The sequence below is a fragment of the Lipotes vexillifer genome, unplaced genomic scaffold (genome assembly GCF_000442215.2).
Source record: "Lipotes vexillifer unplaced genomic scaffold, Lipotes_vexillifer_v1.1 scaffold1168, whole genome shotgun sequence".
Lineage (NCBI taxonomy): Eukaryota > Metazoa > Chordata > Mammalia > Artiodactyla > Lipotidae > Lipotes > Lipotes vexillifer.
The window spans coordinates 849051-870962 of NW_006799230.1; positions in this window are offsets into that span (position 1 = coordinate 849051).

Genomic DNA, 21912 nt, shown 5'->3' on the forward strand with positions numbered 1-21912 from the left:
ACGTGAGGAATTAATTAAAAAATGCTCAGTGAAGTTTGATATCAATAAATTCTCCAGCCTCTGACTCTGAGAGCAGACACATATGGTAATTAAGCATGCCATAATCCAGGTTTACTATGTAGATAATTCCTTTGGTTTCTAACATCAAAAAGCTTTCTGTAGCCAGTGTACACATTTTGTATTCTAAGTGTCTAGAATGTTTCTGGATTTAAATAGCTTCTCTCATTTGTTGTATGATAGTGTTTGTCACAGAAAGTAGAAGTGAAGCTTAGCACATGAGCATCTCAGGGTATATGGAGTTCACTGCTTTCTTTTTGTTTTTTTTCCTGAGATTTTGACCAGTGGGACATGTAAATGATGTGTAATGAACCATAGCAATTACCTGAAATGTATGCTCCATATTTATTTCCTGGAACCTATTTTGTAAGTTGTAGGAGACCTCAAGACTGAGAGTATTCATAATCAGCTTCAACTGGTCTGCCCTATTGCCTCAAAAGATATCTTCTGAATGCAAGAAGAAATAGATGAATGTTTGAATGGATGAGTGGATTAGTGAATAAACGAATGAGTGAATGAACAAAAGACATATCTGTCCTTAGTGATCTCCCTGCCTATGAGAAAGGTAGAGGCAGTAAATCAAATAAATGTGGAAGTGGTATGCTGGAGGTAATTCAAAAGTAGTGTAGTGTCACAAAGAATAAAGTCTTACTCTTCCTAAGTAAGTCCATAAAGAACGTTTTCATGGAGGTGGAGAAGAGGGAGTGATGTTTGAATTTAGTCAACCCCGTTCACAAATGTTTTAGCTTGTCACTCCCCTTAAACAACATTACTTAATTGTGCTCCACTAAGTTTATTTGAGAGCATCTAAAGCCTTCATTATTTTACTAAGATTGTTCCTAAGTGACATCGTTTTTTTACTTTTTGCTTCATATTTAAAAAGGCCAAATATTCCTGGTTATAACTGCTGTCCCATGTCACTGAAAGCTGTCCTTCCCGAATACCAATAAAATGGGTGATATTCAAAATTATTTCCTTTGAACAATTAATATGCCTTTATGGAATGAACTTATTTCTCAATTTACATTTCCAATAATGCTTCTAACGTCTATGACTGACTTTTGAGTTTGACTTAAGATATACGTTACCTGAGATGTGGGAATTTTTACAACCTTTATCATTGTAGTTATGTTGTAAGTATAAATAGAAAATTAATTCGGCATCATGCTATATGCACAACAGTATTCCAGAAAAGACAAGAAGCATGTATTTGAATTGCTCAACTTTTGAATGCTGAGAATGGGCATACTAACTCTTGAAAAGCGTAGACCCACACTGCAACAAGGGGAAAGCAAAATAATTCCTATAAACCAGAATGGTGAAAAATTACTAACAAAAAAACTTAAGCTTCATAGTAAAAAGATAAATAAAGGAAACATTTCCAATCTAGAAAGAAAGAAATACGAGCAGTGAGAAGGCTAAAAAGTGGAAAGCCCACAGTTACAGAAAACGGGTGACCTCATCTATTCTCAGCTTTGCCAATACCTAGCTAAAGAGCTGTTAGCTATTGGACATGCTTCTTCACTTTTCTGAGCTTTGGCAGCAGAGAGTACAATTGGACAATAATCTTTAGAAACTCATATATGTCTATAATTCCATGACTACATAACAAATTTAGCAGCAATTTTTTTCAACCTTTATGAAACACAACGGGATATCTCTAATGTTAAATGTACTGGGAGCAACCAGAGTTAGATTTTTAATTTACTTAAGATTTTGTGCAAAAATAAAATCACAAATCTAAAAATAAATTTTCTATTATATGTCAAATTTGGATTCTTGATTTGTAAAATTTGATTTTCTACTAGTAAGAAATAACTGCCTGAGGTATAGAATACTCACATTTAATAATCAAAACAGTATGTTTCCAGGTCATATTGGAAGCAGAGATCACTGGAAAATACCCAATTCCTTATCTTTGTTCTTTATTAAACTCATAATCAAAACATTTATGTGAAACTAACAAATATTTATGGGCCCTTGTTTGGTCCCTGGACTGTTATTATATTTTATTTTCAGCTTTATATGGATTACCCCATCATATTCTCATAACATGATGAAAATTGGTACTATTATTTTCATTATTATTCTTATTTTACAGAGGAGGAAAGTGAAGCACAAAGAGGTTGAAAATCTTGCCGAAGGTCATATAGAGAGGAAACAGCAGAACCAGAATTTGAACCAAGCCACTTAGGTTACATAGCTCAACCCTTTCAATCAGAGGTTTCCCCAGTTAAAGTTAATGATTTTCTTCTTTGTCCTTAATTACTACTTTGTTTATATTCCTAGTAGGATATTTGTTACCATCTGCCTTGCATATTTTAAATTATGAATGTGTCTGTTTCCCACTACAATAGTTCCTATAGTAACCAGGGCTTGTATCTTATATATTTGGGGTTTCCCAAACATTTAGCACAACACCTTGTTTATATCTTTTGTACCTTCTTCATAATAGTTTTTCAGTAAAAGTTTAATGACCTTATTGCCTTTATAAAATCTCAGTTCAGTCATTCCGCCTGTGTACATTGTTAACAGGTGTCTCTCACCTAAGCCTTCTCTCTATTCCTGGCATGCAAAGCCTATAAACACATTGCCTAGTCCCCTTGTCAGATATGACGACCTATTAGTCACCTCTTGTCTACAGAGGCACTGACAGAAGACTGAAAGTTACGAAGAAGGCAGAGGCCATGTTTTTCCACCTCTGGCAGTGCCTCTAGCAGTGCCTACAGTAGAAGCAGAAACAGCAACAGCAGGCAAGTACAGTATGTATCCTGCGTTCCTGCATAGACAGCCCAGCTCCAGGAGCAACAGCATCAGTGGCATAGAATGATGTCCTATCATGATGAACAGAATACAACCTCTATTATCTGAAAATGGCATTTCTCTTCTTTGGTCATTCTCTCCAAAACCCAAAGCCATAGCATAACTATGAGAAAAACATCAGGCGAACCCAAGTTGAGAGCCATTTTACAAAATTCCTGGCCGGCACTCCTCAAAACTGTTTGGCTTTCATTTTCATTAACATATCACATTTTCCATTAAAAATAAATTTGAAAAACCTTAGTCTCTTCTGTCCCAACACTCATACATTTGTTGTTACTTTTCTTTAGCCTTACTGTAAACTTGTTTTTAATGAATCTTGGTTTCCAGCCAAATATCCTTGACATTACTCTTCAGACACCTTATTCATCAACTTTCTTAGTAAGGCATCAGCTCCACCTCCACGCTACCCGACCCCCACACACCACAATGAAGCTTCATGCCAGATTTTATACTCTTTTTGGCTTCATATCTGCACTATGAAAAACTTGAGAATAACTGATAGAAATCTCCATATAATTTAGGTAAGATATATCATTTTATGGAAAAAATTTGTCCCTGTTGATCTAATATACCAGGTAAATGTTCTACGCTGTACTCACATTGTTTTGGAAAAGGCAGACCAAACGCAAATCTTACAAACAAAACATTCATCATTTCACCTAGAGTTTACTACAGATTTACATCAGGAGAAGTTATAGCCACCGTCATAACAAGAGTTTTCCATTCTATCTAATATAAGAAATAAATCTGGCAATTAAGCCAAGGAGAAGGGGAAAGAAGGGAGGTGAAGGGGGAGGGGAGAGGGAGGGAGAGGAGGAGGAACATGACTAATAGAATCTTTGCCAATAATAAGAAGTAGCACCTTGTGGAAAAGGTTCCCATAGATGTTTATAGAGTAGTATGTCTTCATAAAATTGCAGACTTAGATATACATGAGATGTTTCCTAAGTTTGATTGCTGCAATATTACTTGAATAACTTGTCAAGTGTATCTGACTAAATGGTAGGGTTAATTTTAGTCATTTCAGGTTTTTTTCTTTAAGGTATTCCTATATAGGTGAGTTGACATAATCAGAATCACTTAGAGTCACTATTTTGGTTATTCATATTTGTTATTTTAAAATGTACTATTTAATGGAGCTGGTAGTTTTGTTCACAAAAATTCTTTAGACAATTTCTATCCAAGGCATTTACATCCCCTGAATTTGATTTATATTTAATTTCTACTTGAAGCAATTCAGCAGTTCTAAATACTCAATAAGGAACCAGTAAAATAAATTTGGCTCCACTACATGAATTCTGACAAGAGCTTTCATAACTCAGTCTTGGGAAACATGAACAAAAAGCCATGTATCATGGTGAGTTTACAAAGCTGCATGTGAATTAGAAACCAGAACCCCAAAATAATATTATGAATAAAATCCAAATCCCATAGTCTTGCTTTCCAATAGGGAAATGGAATGTCTGATCTGTTTTGAGGCACCAGTTTATATGCTTATACAGACAAATCTAATCTAACCTCTCAGTTTGTTGTTTTGAAACTCAGTTTTCAAACTATTATATATCTATATCCCCTTTATGTATCATTTTAAAGAGGTTAGCTTTTTAACTTATTTAAACATTATTTTAAATTTACAGAAATTTTGCAATAGCACAAATAATTCCCATTTACCATCACACAATTCCCCAGTCATTAACATTTAAAATATTTGATTTCCTCCTCCCTCTCTTTTATATGCTTATTATAATATATAATGGTATACAATTATGCATTATATATTTATATATATTTTATATATATATATATATATTTTATAAACCACTGGAGCATAAGTTGCAGACTTGATGCTTTATTACTGCTAAAATTTTCAGTATGAAAATGGACAGAAGATATGAATAGACATTTTTCTAAAGAAGTTGGACAGATGGCCAGCCGGTTCATGAAAAGATGCTCAATGTCACTAATCATCAGCAGATGTGAAGAAAAGACTGTTGGTGGGAGTGTAAATTGGTGTGGCCACTATGGAAAACAGTGGAGGGTCTTCAAAAAAATTAAAAATAGAGGGCTTCCCTGGTGGCGCAGTGGTTGAGAGTCCGCCTGCCAATGCAGGGGACACGGGTTCGTGCCCCGGTCCAGGAAGATCCCATATGCCGCGGAGCGGCTAGGCTCGTGAGCCATGGCCGCTGAGCCTGCGCGACCGGAACCTGTGCTCCGCAACGGGAGAGGCCACAGCAGGGAGAGGCCCACGTACCGCAAAAAAAAAAAAAAAAAAAAAAAAAAAAAAATTAAAAATAGAACCACCATGTGATCCAGCAATTTCATTTCTAGGTTTTACTCAAAGAATACAAAAACACTAACTCAAAAATATTCTGCATCCCCATGTTAATTGCAGCATTATTTACAATAGCCAAGATACGGAAGCAACCTAAGTGTCCATCAACACATGAACGGATAAAGAAGATTTGATTGATATATATAATGGAATATTACTCCACCACAAAAAAGAATGAAATTTTGCCATTTGCAACAACATGGATGGACCTGGACAGTAATACTCTTGGTGAAGTAAGTCATACAGAGAAAGACAAACACTGTATGTGGAACACTTATACGTGGAATCTAAAAAATATGAAAAACAAACAAGCAAAAAAACTGCTGAGCTCACAGATACTGAGAATACACTGGTGGTTGCCAAAGGTGGGGGCTGAGGAGTGGGTAAAATGGGTGAAGGAAGTCAAAAGGTACACACTTTCAGTTATAAAATAAGTCATGGGGATGTAATGCACAGCATGGGGACTACAGTTAATAACACTGCATTGTATATTTGAAAGTTGCTAAGAGAGTAGATCTTAAAAGCTCTCATCATAGGGAAAAAAAAGGTTTTTTGTAGCTATGTATGGTGACCAGTGGTAATTAGACTTGCTGTGATGATCATTTTGTAATATACACAAATATCAAATCATTATGTTGTATACCTGAAATATAACATCACATATAAATATCCCTCATTTTTTTTTAAAAAAAGTTCAGTATGCATTTCCTAAAAGACAAGGATACTTTCTAACATAACCAGAGTACATCAAAATCAGGAAACCAAGATTGATATAATACCACCATCAATCCACAGGTTTAGTCAATTTTGGCAACAGGTCCAATAATGTCCTCTATAGCAAAAAAAAAAAAGTGGGGGGGGTATTCTAGACTTACAGACCTACAGGTCATGATCCAGTGCAGAATCACATGTTGCACTTAGTCGTCATGTCTACTTACCCTCCTTTGATCTGTACATTTCACTGTATCCTTGTGTCTTGTAACCTTGATGTTTTTCAAGTGTATAGGTCAGTTGTTTTGTAGAACTCTGGGTTTGTTGCCTATTTACTTGTGATTAGATTCAGGTTATCTGTTTTAACCAGAACACTCCAGAAGTGGTGTTGTGGTTTTCTATCAGTATTAACCTTTCTTTTAGAAGAGTACCCCGGGAAAAGAGGCTCACTGATATCCCAGAGGAGTGACTCAAAGAATTTAAAGAAGTGTCCTTTCTTCCAGAATGGCCTTGAATCCTCCAGACCACTGGACACCCCCCGCCACCACCAAATTTTAGTGTTGTAGCAGCCCCTTGCATCTTTATAAGGCTTACATCCTACTCTCTTGCATGCAAGTGTCTTACCAAAGTCCTTGCCATGCATGGATAAACATGATAATCAACATCATTATGTCTGTATAATGGGCCAACATGATGTTTTACAGAATGTCTAGTTTCTTCCAGACTATATCTGACAGAGGATAGAGAAATTTAAAATAGTCTTGGGGCAAGACTGTAAATGTATTTAAATTTTTTTTCCAGCTTTGTTGAGGTATAGTTGACAAATAAAATTTATACATATTTAAGATGTACAACATGATTGATTGATAAATGTATACATTGTGAAATGATTACCACAATCAAGTTAATTCACACATTTATTTTCCCCCCTTTAGTGTGGTGAGAACACATGATCTACTCTCTTAGCAAATTTCAATTATACAATACAGTATTATTAACCATAGTCACCTTACTATTAGATCCTCAGGACTTATTCATCTTACAACTGAAAGTTTTTACCCTTTTGGTAAACATCTCCTCATTTTCCCCACTCCCCAGCCCCTAGTAACCACTATTCTACTCTCTAGTTCTATGAGTTTGACTTATTTAGATTTCATATATACAACACTTTCTTTATGGATTCATACATCAAAGGACATCCATATTTTGGCTATTGTGAATAATGCTGCAATGAATATGGGAGTACAAATATCTTTGAGATACTGATTTCATTTTCTTTGGATATATACCCAGTATTGATACTGCTGGATCATTTGGTAGTTCCATTTTTTTTCTTTTGAGGAACCTCCATACTGTTTTCCAAAGTGGCTACACCAATTTCATTCTCACTAATAGTGCACCATGGCTCCCTTTTTTTCCCATACCCTCGGCAACACTTGTAATATCTTGTCTTTTTGAGAAAAGCCATTCTAATCGGTTTGAGGTGACATCTCATTATGGTTTGTATTTTCCTGATAATTAGTGATGTTGAGCACATTTTCATGTATCTGTTGGCCACCCATTTGTATGTCTACTTCAGAAAAATGTCTATTCAGGGCTTTTGCCCATTTTTCAATTGGGTTATTTTCTTTTTTGCTATTTACTTGCTCCTTACATATTTTGGATATTAACCCCTTATCAGATACATGGTCTGCAAATATTTTCTCCCATTCCATAGGCTGCATTTTCCATTTTCATTTTGTTGATTGTTTCTTTTGCTGTGCAGAATCTCTTCAGTTTGCTGTAGTTCAACTTGTTTATTTTTGCTTTTGCTTTTAGTGTCATATCCAAAGAATCATTGCCAAGACCAATGTCAAGGGGTTTTATTTCTATATTTTCTTCTAGGTGCTCACAGTTTCAAGTCTTACATTTAAGTTTTTAATCTTTTTTTTTTTTTTTTTTTTTTTTGTGGTACGTGGGCCTCTCACTGTTGTGGCCTCTCCCATTGTGGAGCATAGGCTCCGGACACTCCCACTGCTGGGGCCCCTTCCATTGCAGAGCACAGGCTCCGGATGCCCAGGCTCAGCGGCCACGGCTCACGGGCCCAGCTGCTCCACGGCATGTGGGATCTTCCTGGACCGGGGCACGAACCCGTGTCCCCTGCATCGGCAGGCGGACTCTCAACCACTGCACCACCAGGGAAGTCCTTTAATCCATTTTGAGGTGATTTTTGCATTTGGTATAACGTTCCAGTTTCCTTCTTTTGCCTGTTTATATCCAGTTTTCCCAGAACCATTTATTGAAGGGACTATCCTTTCCCTGTTGTGCATTCTTGGCATCCTTGTCATAGATTAGTTGACAATATATGTGTGTTTATTTCTGGGCTCTCTATTCTATTCCACTGGTCTGTCTTTTTTATACTGGTACCATACTGTTTTGAATGCTATAGCTTTGTAATATAGTTTGAAATCAGGAAATGTGATGCCTCCTGCTTTGTTCTTTCTCAAGATTGTTTTGGCTATTGGGGTCTTTTGTGGTTCCATATGAATTTTAGGGTCGTTTTTTCCATTTCTGTGAAAAATGTCACTGGAATTTTAGGGATTGCATTGAACCTTGTAGAGTACTTTGTAGGAGTATGAACATTTTCACAATATTAATTCTTTCAATCCAAGAACACAGGGTATCTTCCATTTATTTGTGTCTTTGTCAATTTCCTTCATCAATGTCATAGTTTTCAAGGATAAATGTATTCTTCCTCCCATGCACTGATTTCTGCCAACCTCTCCCTGACTCAACAGCCTTCTCATTCCATAGTTCTTGTTATTTCTACTTCCTCTGAATCTTTCCAATACTGAGATATTGCATTTGTAGTAAATTTCATACACTGTTACCCCTATTTCCTGTTCAAAGCCAGTGAAACAACAATTTTAGCACTATATCACACCTGGTGTTATAAGTATTCATCTACTATCAGTATGAGGTCCTTATTGCTAGCTGACCAACTAGTGATCCAGCTACAAAATTTCCATTTAGTATGTCTCCAACACTACTCTTAATAGCATCTGCCATAGTTCAAGTTCCTAGAAAACAGACTGAGAAAAATTTGTGTGAAAATGGCTTATTGGGAAGTGCTCTCAAGAATCACACCTATAAGAGATGAGGAAAGAAGAATTAGGTAAGGGAAACATTGAACTGCAATGTAGTTGCAACAGAGATGTTGGTTAAACCAAGGGGAAGCTCTGAAGTTAGGGTGGCCCTTCAGAAAAGTCCCAAATTGAAAGAAGGTGGCCAGGTCTTCATAGCCTCTTAGTGTGAACTGCCTCTGCGGAGGCAGCCATCTTTGACCCAGGGTGATTGCCTGGGAGAAATACAGCTATTATCCATCAGCAATCAATACCCCTGGAAGAATGAGTGCCTCAGTGCTGAATGAGAGAATCTGGTGGCACACCACAGCATCCATAACACTAGAGTTCATTTATTTTTCAAGTGCTCCATTTTGTGAAAACATTACAATTTTTAAAATTAACTGCCTTCATCAGTGCACATTTGATTTGCTTCCAGTGTTTTTCATTGGCAAATCATGCTGCTAAATATTCTTGCACATGTCTTACTGTGTACTTGTACAAAAGTTTTTCTAGGAATGATTCCAAAAGATATTTTTACAACAGAGTGCTCAATTATTTTGAAAATAGTTGAACAAATTTTGACTCTCAACAGCAATTTTGATTCACCAACAATCTCCCAACATTTGATAATCAGACATTTACAAATTTCCTCATCTAGAGGACATAAAAATATATTTCCTTGTGCCTTATTTTACTTTTTCTTTTTACATCAGTATTGGGTATAAATGAGTTAAATTATAATTGAGGCACTCCTAATAAAGATAGCTTCTAAAAAATAAGAATATCTTTAAAAACAACTAGTTTAAATGAACATTCATTACAGCTAGCTGAGTTACAACCAGTTGGACAGTTCTGGGAACCTGAGTGGAGGGGTATTTGTTCTCAAAGTTTTCAAAGTATTATGACCTCTTCAAGAATTTTTTATTCTAAAGGATTTGTGTTTTCTTTATAATTACCTCAGCATGACTTTCCATAAGCCCGTTTCATTCTCTTTTAAATTATGTCAGTTCTTTATTTTAGAAACAACAACAACAACTTTTATTTCATATAGAATTTTAAAGAGTTCACCATATTTTTTTTAACATCGAGTTTGTTTTGGGGAAATGCTTTAGCTATACTGAAAATATACTTGGCTTATATATCTCCATGTCTATTAATGAATGTTGACATTGAATCTTGAAATGATATCCAGAGAACAGAGGCTTTTTCTTTTCTTTTTATAAAACTAATTTTCTTCACTGACTAAATCAAGGTAGCTTAACCTCTACTCTTAAATATAGGGGCAAGCTCTGTAATTACTTAAGAAATGGAGTTGCTTCAGTGCAATATTTGTGAATACCATGATGTTTCTTTTTGTTCATCATTCATTTAACCAATATGTATTGAACTTTTCTTCATTCCATGTGCTATGTGATGACTTGGGGTCACTAGATAGGGTCCCTCTTCTGTGTGTAAAAGAATGAACCTCCCTCACACCTTCTTTCACCCAAACAAGGTGCAAGAGAGTAAACCAAGCATGCAATTTAGACGTCTCATATTATGTTATCCAATAAACAGTTTTATTTGGTATACACACATAGCAACCACTAATTGGCCATAATAATCACATACTCTTACTAAAACTATTGCTAACAACTAATGCCATGTATGTATCATACATTCAGCTCATCACATTACTCACTCAAAACTCACCTCCTAACAACTATATCCTCAACTGTATGATTTGCAATTACACATTGTGTTGCTGTCTTACACAACCCATCTGGAATCTGCATGAATATTGCCGCCTCCCCTACCCTACCCTTCTGCCTGTCTTTCTTAACTGGCTCTTCAACCTTAAGCAATTCTATAAATATATTTTCTCTTCTTTCTCAAATAGAACATTCTCAATCCAACGTTCTAATTTAACTTTTTGTTGCTCTTTGAGTTTGCGTTTCCTTTTCCCTTGCCCTTCCAATGTCAAGATTTTCTTTTTCTCCTTTATCCTTCTCTCTCCCTCAATTTTCAAGTGCCCTTCAACAGTCTCCTCTTCCAATATATTTTCCTCCCTTTCTTTATATCAGGGCAGTTCTATGGCTACTAACTTAAACATAATCATGATAACACATATTTAGTAATGTTAAGAGAGCTCCAACATTTTATTCATTTTTTCTTACACTCTACCTACCACAAACATTTCTCGACACAGAAACTTCAATCCTGAAACTGATTTCATTTTTAGAGAGCACCTTTTTATAATGCAAAAGATACAGTGTCCTATGAAATATAAAATTTGAATCCTTCCTTTACCAAACATAATAATATGTCTCTACTTAAAATTTAAATTTGTCGTTACTTTTTTACTGGGTATATTAATCTGCTGTTTTGGACAGATATAAAACATTTACTTTTATGTTTTGATAAGAGAATATTAACTCTCAAGGGAATTTCTTCCTTATACTGCTCATTTTAAGATTTAATACAATAACGTTATTTATTTTTCCCTCTGAAATGATTTTTAGTTTTAATATACATTTAGGGTTATTATATTTAGCAAATAAAAATACAGCATGCACAATTAAATCTCAATTTTAGATAAACAGCATATAAGTTTTTAGTATAAGTATGTCCCATGCAATACTTGGAACATAACTATACTAAAAATTATTCATCATTTATCTGAAATTCAAATTTAACTAGGCATCCTATAACATATTTGGCAACCATAAGTATCTGTCAACATTTTAAAAACATAATTTTGCTTCTATATTTTAATACTCTAACAAATAAAGGACACTCTCTACCTAATTAATCAGCACCAACAATTTGTGAATACCATGAATACCCAGATGATACTGGTTGCTTTACAAATTAACACAACATTAACTAAACTGGGCAGAAAAATCTAATTCCAACAGAAATACAGAAATGAAATATTGTGAAATTGTGCTCATTCTTAATGAGGCTCTTTCCATTGGAGAGCACCACTTTAAATGAATTTCATCATTTTCAACTTATAGTCAAACTTTTTTTCTCCTGGGTTATTAGGTTCATGGGAAAAGTTTCTCTCTTCGTATTGCTATGGGCTAATATTTGCTTTCTACACTGCACATTTCATTCCAATTTAAAAAAAGACTAGCTTATTATTTAATGCTAACTCTCTTGGAATGACCACATCAATGTTTTAGATTTTTTTTTTTAATTTACACTGAACAATCAGGACAGACAATGTAATAACCTCTCACCTTTTCTGGGTCACAGATACTTTTTACAAGCAGATGGAAACTAAAGATTTTTTTCCCAGAAAAATGATTTTTCACGGACACACAACAGTTTTTATTAAAATTTCAGTAAGTTTTCAGATCCTCTGAAGATCAACTATGAGCCTCAGTTAAAAACCTAGAAAGTACTGGGTAAATAGGCATATAAAATGACATACACTGATGGCTCACACTTTCTGTTTTACGATATGTTGAAGTTCTACTTCTACTGGACTTTCTTAATCAATAAATGATTCCAAATATAAAGTGGCTCACACACTTAACCAAACATATACCACATATGCACACTTTTAATTACTATTTTTTATTTTTCCAATTTAACAACCCACCTCACTTTACAGTTATGTTTCATAAGCAAGATGAGAGGGTAGCGCAGTTACAGCTTTGTACTTTAGTCATTATTATTGTATGCATATTAGTAAAATCTCTGAAGGCTGGAACACTAACTCATTCTCTGACACATTGTGTTCCCTTAAATAACATTAGAAAAATCATTTTAACTAATTCAGGGAAGTAGTTGTAAGCCAAAGTTTCGCTCTCTATAACTTACTGAGTGATAAAGACATTTAAATTGAGCCATTTGGCTAAATGAAAACAATGCTAGAAACAATGGAACTCATCTTACTAATATAACTTTATTCCTATCATTCTAGAATGTACTTATATCGCTTTAAAATTTTTAAATTACAATGCTGAGTGAAGTTTTAAAAATCAGTTCAAAAATAGTCAAATTCATAGGATCAAATAATGGAACTGTGATTGCCAGGGGCTTGGGTAAAGGGGAAGTTGCTAAATCAACAGCATAAAGTCTCAGTTAAGCAAGATGAATACACTCTAGAGATCTGCTGTACAACATGTACAGCTAGTCACCAATATTGTACAGTACACAAAAATTTAGGAAGGTAGATCTCATTTAAGTGTTCTCACTACAATAAAAATTTTAAGCAATACCAAAAAAATGAGTTATTTTCTCATTTGTCTTTTTAAATTCAAAACCAAATTATTTTGTTATTTTACGGCAATACACTTACTTTCCCATTTCTCCTTTTTCATTCTAAGATGAAAATAAAACTCTCTTGGTTTAGGGAGGGTGGTATAACTAAAAGTGAACTATCATCTCATAACCTAGAAAGCCTATCACACATTATGTAAACAGGCAGTTATTTTTATTTCCAGACTATTGTCAATGGGGAAATAGAAGTTGAAGAGGGAGGCTGAATATGACTGATCCCATGAAGCAGAAAGTGCTTTCAAGTTACTTCTATTTTTACGGAGACTCTTTTGCCTTTTGTAGCTGAGACTTCCATGGTATGATATAGTGAGGCTGCCCCCAAATGTGATGCATGGAGGCAAAAGCTAAAAGTACCCCAAGAGATGTCTTTCCCCTCTTCAAGCACATAAATATGCATCAGGATGGTCTACATGCTTCAGGTGGTCTGGGAATCTTTGCCACTGTACATAAGATGGTGCCTATGTACGGAAATGGCATTGTCAGAAACTTAAAGGAGTCTATGACCCAGAAAATGTAAGGACCAAGTGCTTTAAATTCCTGAAGGTAAATTTCAGGAGAACTGAGCTCATTTAGCATAGGAGGATGTTAATGAAGTGGTGTGTCCTACAAAACACACAGACACTCTGCTACTGGGAGAGTTACCCAATCAGGTCATCCACAGATCATTTTCATTTTGAGTATTTTATACTGTGTGTACTCTCTAGCTTTTCTATTTTTAAAATAATGGTTTAATAGTACCACCTGAAATGTAATGTTTCACATTTAATGCACAGAATAAAGTATAGAAAACATAACACCACTGTATTTAATATGACATATATTTTCTGCCATATAAATTGCCTGTAGTTTTATGCAATATTTTCATCATCTCACACTAAACGTCTGATACAATGTACAAAACCCAGTGAGATTGAAATACTTGGAAAGCAAAACATCAGTGACCTTCAAATGAACTTGTTAAGGAAATCATGTTGTAAGTCAGTATGAAAAGTTGATGACTTAGATATGTATTTGCTGTGGTGAAAGAAAAGGAAAAAATATTTAATTTGGACAGGTCAATTTTTTGAGTACAAAGGGTCAAAAATTTATCTTAAATAGGATAAAATTGGTCTTCCACTAGACTTGAGAAGGCTGTAACATTTTAAAAGTGTATATATGATATATTAAAATGTCTGATTAAAAATTTAGTCTCCTTACATGCTATAATAGAGTTATAATTAAAACTGTTTACTTGTGTTTAATCCAGTGTTTAAAGGCAATTTATAGAACTGTATAGATTCTGTGCTCTACCTACTGGTAATTCAGAAAAATACAACTCTATTTCACACTTTTATTACCCTCTAAAGAGATACTATTAAATATATTTTTTCAAAGTAAATTATAAAAGTAGTCGAAGATAAATATCCAGATATCTTTTACTTAAAAGTTAAAAACCAGGTATCTGTTTTAAAATTTTGATAGTTTATAGGACGTGATAAATTCGCATTCTTTTTCTTAATGAATCATTCTCTGTAATCTAGATAATTGCCTTGTATAGTGCCAAGCATAATTGGGAAAAAATCAGTCCATTATACAACAGTATAGAAGGAAGTGAGTAAAATAATTACAAAAAGAAAAAAAAAAAACAGGCGCTCTCAACACATAAAAACTACTCCATGGATGTAGGATCAACTATCTTTTAATCCTTTCTTTTCATCGCATAGTTGCCTGTGGAAAATGGCTACCATTCATAAGGATGTAGAGCTATAAATCATAAGTAATAGGAAACATACCTTCACACCGCTAAAACAATACAGTTATAATAATAATCTTTTAAGAATGAATAATCCAGCAATTTTTTCTTTTTGCTCATAAACAACTGAAAGCATTAACAGGCATTGTCTTCCTGCAGAATTTCCAGTTAAGGTTCCAGCTGGCAGCTTTGAAAAATGATTTTGTCCCTTTACAGCGATTCATTCTGACACTAAAAGGACATAAAAAAGGCCATCGTAGTATTTCTGTGTTTACATAGAGAGTACAGTTAAAAGGCACAGTACCCTCACTGTACCTGGGGCTGTTGCGCTTACTTGCAGAATTTCCTTGCCCCTGAATTAAAAAAGGTAAACTGGATATCCTACAAGTAACATGAGTTCAATATATTCAAACATATTTAAACTGAATGAACTATATTTACCCAAAACATGTTGTCCTGTCAGTCACACAAGCCAGAAACCTAGTAGCCATATTAGAAGAGTTGATAGTAATAAAAGAAATGACTGCCCTGTATTGATTTACCAAAAATGAATGCCATAACATTTGGAGCATGAAGTAAGGCCATTTCCATCTGCTCCACCCCTAGTGATTCTTTCATTCTGTTAATCACCTCTGTGCACAATAAGTCGTGGTGGAAATACCGTAGATTTGGGAATGAACTCCCAAGATTGCCACTTAATGGCCATGTATTCTTGGCAAATTATTTAACCTTTCCAAGTTTTGATTTTTTTTGCATACATACTAAAAAGACAATACTATATGTCTAAGGTTAATTAGAAATGTCTCAAATCACTTAACACACAGCCTGACATATAATAGGTACTCATTAAACAGCAGTCAATTCAAGTATTAGTCTACCAAGGCACATTAGCCTGGACTACAGTAGCCAGGGTGACATAGAAACTAGTGGTTTCAGATGAGACACATAAGTATTAGGGTTGGGCAAAAAGTTCCAAATGTTTTGGTCAGTCCAATATCATCAGAGGCTTATCTGCCAGCCTCAGCCTCAGATATGAATAAAATGTAATCTGACCACAGAGAGCGTACTCATTCTGTGACATAATTACATGACGGTTCCCAGAGGAAGCCCTCTTTTATTAGCTGGAATGATGAGTAAGGTACACATTTGGATACAAAGTGAAAATATTTTGAGGGTGGAAAAGTATGTTGTGTGATGAAATTATGGATTCATCACAGCGATTTTTAAAGCTCCTGACTTGAAAGCTTTCATTGATCATATAAAAGTTTTTGGATTTCATTATTCTACACCAGAAAAAATTCATTTAACCCTAAAATATGTGGGCCACTATCCTATTCTGAAAGAGCAACCATGGCTTTCCTGTTTTCTTGACTTCTTTTTGCCAGTTTTGGTTTGAAATAGCTAAAGGTTTCTAATAGTATACAAGGGTCAAAGTAATAGTTCAACAGGATATGAAGAAATATTGCTGCAATTTGAGGGTAGATTGCAGAAGCCTTTTCTGATGACTCCAGATGCTCTGGCCACATCCCTCAACACCAATAACTATGCTTTACAAACTAAATCTGCTGAGGACTTTTGACTAATTGTTTAGTCCAGAGCTGGTATTTGACTTAACAGATTTCACTGTTATTTTTTCTTTCTTTCTTTCTTCCTTTCTTTCCTTCTTTTCTTTCTTTCCTTCTCTCTTTCTTTTCCTTTTAAAATTGTAACAGGGATTTCTTGAGTTAAATAATTTCCAAGCAAAATTTCAGGAATGTTTAAAAATAAATCACTTGCAAACATAATGAGACCATACTTTGAAAAGTCATGAAAAGGTTTTGTCTGGTTTGGAGTGTCCCTGGAAGAAACTTCTGAGGAATGTTTGACCAGAGGAGCAGTTTTATTTACTTTGAACATGTGAAATAATTTTGTCCTGACAGCATATATGGCTTCACATAAAGAAAAGAAAGAAAAAAACAAAGATAAAGACATGTATAATGGATAGATGCTTAAGATCAAAGTTTAACTGCTGTTTCACTTGCCCTCACCTGTGAGACCTTTGGGGTCAGATCACATAGAGGGTTCCTAGTGAGGCAAGCAGCTGGTATATAAATGTAAAAATTTAAGTGAGCGATGTTTTTGCTTTTCTTCTTAGTTACATAAGCATCTGAAAAAGCAATCCTCATTTATTTCTCAGTTTTTACCTTAATTTTTTATTTTAATTTTTTGAAAATAAAAGGTTTTCCTTTGTTTGTTTCATTGCCTAGGGAGATGGGTGGTAGAAGTGGAAATGCGAACGAAATGAGAACTGTGAATAAGAGAAAATGGTCCTAATTTTTTCCTGTTAATTCAGAAACCTAAAAATACGTGACAAAAAGAAATCAAAGTTCAAGGGGAAGGTCAAATTATTATCCTGAGGATGTAGCAGCAAAAAGAGACCTGGATAAAATTAGGTAATATCAAGTACTGAGTACACATTCCTTTTTTTGTCCACTGATAAGTTATAGAGACTTTATGCTGGAAACATAGAGACTGAATGCACAGAGCTTTGGAATCAGACAAACCTGAGCTCAAATCTCGAACTACCACTTACTAGGGAGCTGAGAAAGTTTTGTCCCTCTCCAAGATTTTTTTTTTATATGTAATTATCTTCACAGGGCTGTTGAGGAAATCATACAAATTCACAAAACATTTTGGACACTTAAGAAATACAGCAAAGGCCTAATAAATGACTGACATAATCATAGTCACTATAGCTATACTATTTATCTCAGGATACTACATATTTAGCACTGAACTTAATGAAACATTACTCCTAATCTTGTCTCCTCCAGTCACCCAAACTTCACTGAGGATTTTCATATGCATTGCCTTCAAGTCGGGGGTAGATAAAACAAAGATTCAAAGCATTTATACTTAAATCAACGTTTTTTTCTTGTTGAAATTTTTTTATTTATAAACAATAGTCACTCCCCATAATGGCCATTGTAATTCTAGTCTTAGTAAGATTTTGACATTTTTATAGATATATACAGATTCCAGGACCACAGTTCTTAGACATAAAATAGGCAGGTGTGCTGGAAGGTGGTGCACTCAATTCTTTGAAACTTGAGATCCCACTTCTTTAGCTAAGCCTGGAGTCTCTTGGAGCTAAATTAACAACTAAGAAGGATATGCTGCTGGTAGAGATTTTGTGGTGTTTTACAATGTACCTCACTGCACAAAATTATTCCTGAGGTTGGTGGGTGACTTCGTTTGATCTAACCCATTCTGTAACCAACTTATCCTAGCATGGGAGTCTTAGAGTTAGGTGACAAATGTTCTATCAGCTATTAAATGCTTGAGTGGCGCCCACCAATTTTGTGGCTTTGGCTTCTGAGATTTCCAGTCACAATAAATTTATTATTCTTTTCAGAAGAAGATTTCTTTATGCTGGCAGACACTATAACGGCTTTCAATGGTTTGACTTGTGCCGACGTAGATTTTGATGTGCCACTGGTCAAAAAAGTCTAAATTTCTTGTCTTATTTCCCAAAGTCCCCCAGTGGTTTATGCTGTGGACTTACCTCAAGGCTTTGTGGGTCCCCTAATGGCTGCCATCCTGCTTTCTTTAGATTGAGGGGTACCCATTATTTTCCCTTGAAATAAATCTCCAAAATTCAAACACACTTACTGTTTCTGGCTTCCTGGGCGCAATTCCCGAGGTCTGCAGGACCTCCTGAAGGCACTTACTTTGAAGTTGAGGTCAGCCACAAACTCAAATGTTCTACCCACTAAGTCTCACCATGAAAATCTGAAATCTGTAACACCTCAATTTTCATCCTGTGAGAAATATGGAGTCTCTCATAGCCCAATTTTCTACCCAGAAGGATTTGAACAAACTAACTGAAAGAGCTCAGAACACAAAACAAGCAAAACCTGATCCAAGAGAAGCTTACCAGAAATCCCAGAGAGAGGCTGAAGAGATGACAAACCAAAAGGGCTCTGTGGATACCTTCACCTGCATCTAGGAGCCATCCCAGAATCTTCAACAGCTGTCTTAAGGTCCCATCTCATTGCCAAAACTGTAAATGACAAAACTAAAATAACTTAGTAGTGAGTTTGATGTCCTTTATTCAAGGGAAAATAATTCATTGATTATGGGAGTAGAGTGCCTCACATGCAGTAGAGCACTGTCCCCCTAAATTAACTTGCATAAAACTATAGAAGACTGTAATTTTGAAATTTATGTGTTACAATTAAAAGGGTAGATGTTTGAGAGAAAAAGGATTTGTTTGTATATTGTTAGTAATTAAAAAATCTTGATATTTAAAAATATAAAGACTGAACGTATGTATGAATATAACATAGATTTAATTCATAATACCCTATCAAGTGGGAATAATAAGTGAGTAGATAAGACCTGTTATATCACATGGTAATATTTGGCAAGTTAGCAAGGAAGGGAAAAACAGAAAGAACGTGACTGGAACTTAAGCACTGATGAGTCTCTGATAATGAGCCTAATGACCTGAACTATAGGCTAAGCTCTGGCAGTTAACTGGGACAATAGGAACCATTATGCATAGATCTCTCTCTCATATGGTTGGAAGAGTCCAGAGCAGAAATCCTCTCTGGAGAAAGATAATGTGATGTAAAAACAATATCACATCTAACATATTTTATATATAATATATGGCACTCAATAGAAAAGAGGCAGCATTGGGAGAAAAAACAAAAAGAAAATAATTGACTGAAAATGAAATAAACAGAAAAATCAGCCAGTAGAAACAGACACACCAGAGATCCAGATATTGGAATGTGGAGAAAACAGTTTCAAATAACAGAGATAAACATGTACACATATTAAATGAAAAAATGATTTCAGGCAAGAACTATATAAAAGAACCAAATAATAATTTTAGAATTGAAGAATAAAAGTAATTGAAATAGACAGGTATTCTAGAGGATTAGATAGCTCTGAAGAGAGAAGCAGTGAACTGGAAGGTGGCTCAGAAAAAAATATCTAATTTGAAGCACAATGAGATAAAAGAATAGAAAATAAGAAAAATGTATAAAGATACATGAATCATAGTGAAAGGGTCAACCAGTAGGTATTTGGAGTCCATAAAGGAGAGGAGAGGAAGGATAGGATAGAGGCAATATTTTAACAGAAAATGGTCACAAATTTTTAAAAACCAGTAAATACTTCAGAAAGCCGTACACACCACAGCAGAATACATTCAAATAAAGCCAGTTCTTGGCACCTCATGGTTAAAATGGCTGAAAATCAAATACAAAAATAGATGTGAGCTAACAGAAGGTACAAAAGGAAAAAGAAAAAAGACAAAGAAATGCCTGGTTAAGTGAAAACACGAACAAGTTGAAAAATAAAAATTAGTAATGACAACAAATATAGCCTGATTGTATCATACATTAAGACAAAATTTGTCAGACTTAATTAGAAAAAAAACCTCTTACACACTCTATCAGATACATACTAAAAAGAAATGTTACATAGAAAGTGGGAAGGGAGAAGCTATACCAGACAAATAACAGTAAAAATGAAACTGGAACAGTATAAGTACTATTTTATTAGCGTTTAGGAAAAAAAAAAAAAACTTTTTTAACTAGAAGTTTCTGAGTTACATAATAAGAGTTTTCAGCTATCACAGCAAAATGTGGGGTTCTTTTTTAGTCACAGAGAAATTAAGCCAATGTTTGTAACCTGAAAAAAAAAATTCTAAGTGTTAAAGATAAAAAGAGAAGTAATAAACATATGTTGGAGGAGAATTAGCATTCAGGCATTGAATTTAGGCTGAATTTGAACAGAAAGAGAACACTGGCAGCATTTGTTTTAAACATTCAATAAATATTCCTATTTTATCATTTAATGCCTCCCTCATAGGTTTCTTGTGAGAATCAAATGAGTTAACACCTATAAAGCACTTAAAACAGTGACTTTAATATCTATTCAGTAAGTATTATGCATTACTATTGTTGTTGTTGTTAGAATATTGTCACCTGTAATAATATTTTCTAGGATAAATATTCCACTCCCAATGTCTTCCTATACTGCAATTAAGGATTTTAAAATTTTTATAGTGAGACTATTTTATTGCAATTTAAGTTATTTCCATGTATTGCAAAATGTGATGAGAGAGATCAAAGATATTGAATATAGTTCAATTCCATTCAGAGTTTGAAACAGAATACTGAATAAGGTGGTCATTTAAAATGAAATAATTAATTCTTAAAATAAACCCTTCAAACCATTAAGGCAAGTATTATAATTCCCATTCTGCAGATGAGGAAATTCAGACTCAGGTGATTTGTCTAAGATCACAAAAAAAAGTAAGGCAGGACCTAAACTGCTATCTTCAAAGCTCAGAGGTCTTTACGTATACCCATAACTAAATAGTTAAAACTTTAACTTAGAGCTAACAGGCTACAATAACTTATTATGCTATAAGAAGAATGTTATCTAAAACTGATTAATTTTCTATAAATTCAATTTGAAACCAACAACATTGTCAAATCAGACAGTTCCAGCTTATAGAAAACATTTCTGACATTCACTAGCTCACTGCATTCAATAGCATTTTACCCCTCCCTGCTCCCTCTCCCATTTTGTACATCTATCATTTCCCCTGCCTGCACTGAAGTCCATATCATGTTCTCACCCATGATTCAGATAAAGTTGGAAGGGGCACATTTATCTGGAACATGACAATTACAATGAACACCAGAACTCACCCAGCATTGTCCTATGAGATTTTTCTCCTATTTATTCTATGCTTTTTATCCTACTAATTGTATTACTTTTCTAATGGATCAGGCCCTTTTCAGTCTCATTTCCTCAAATCTATTCCACATCCCACTTCCAGGTTAATATCCCCAAATTACCTGACTCCCCATTTCTTG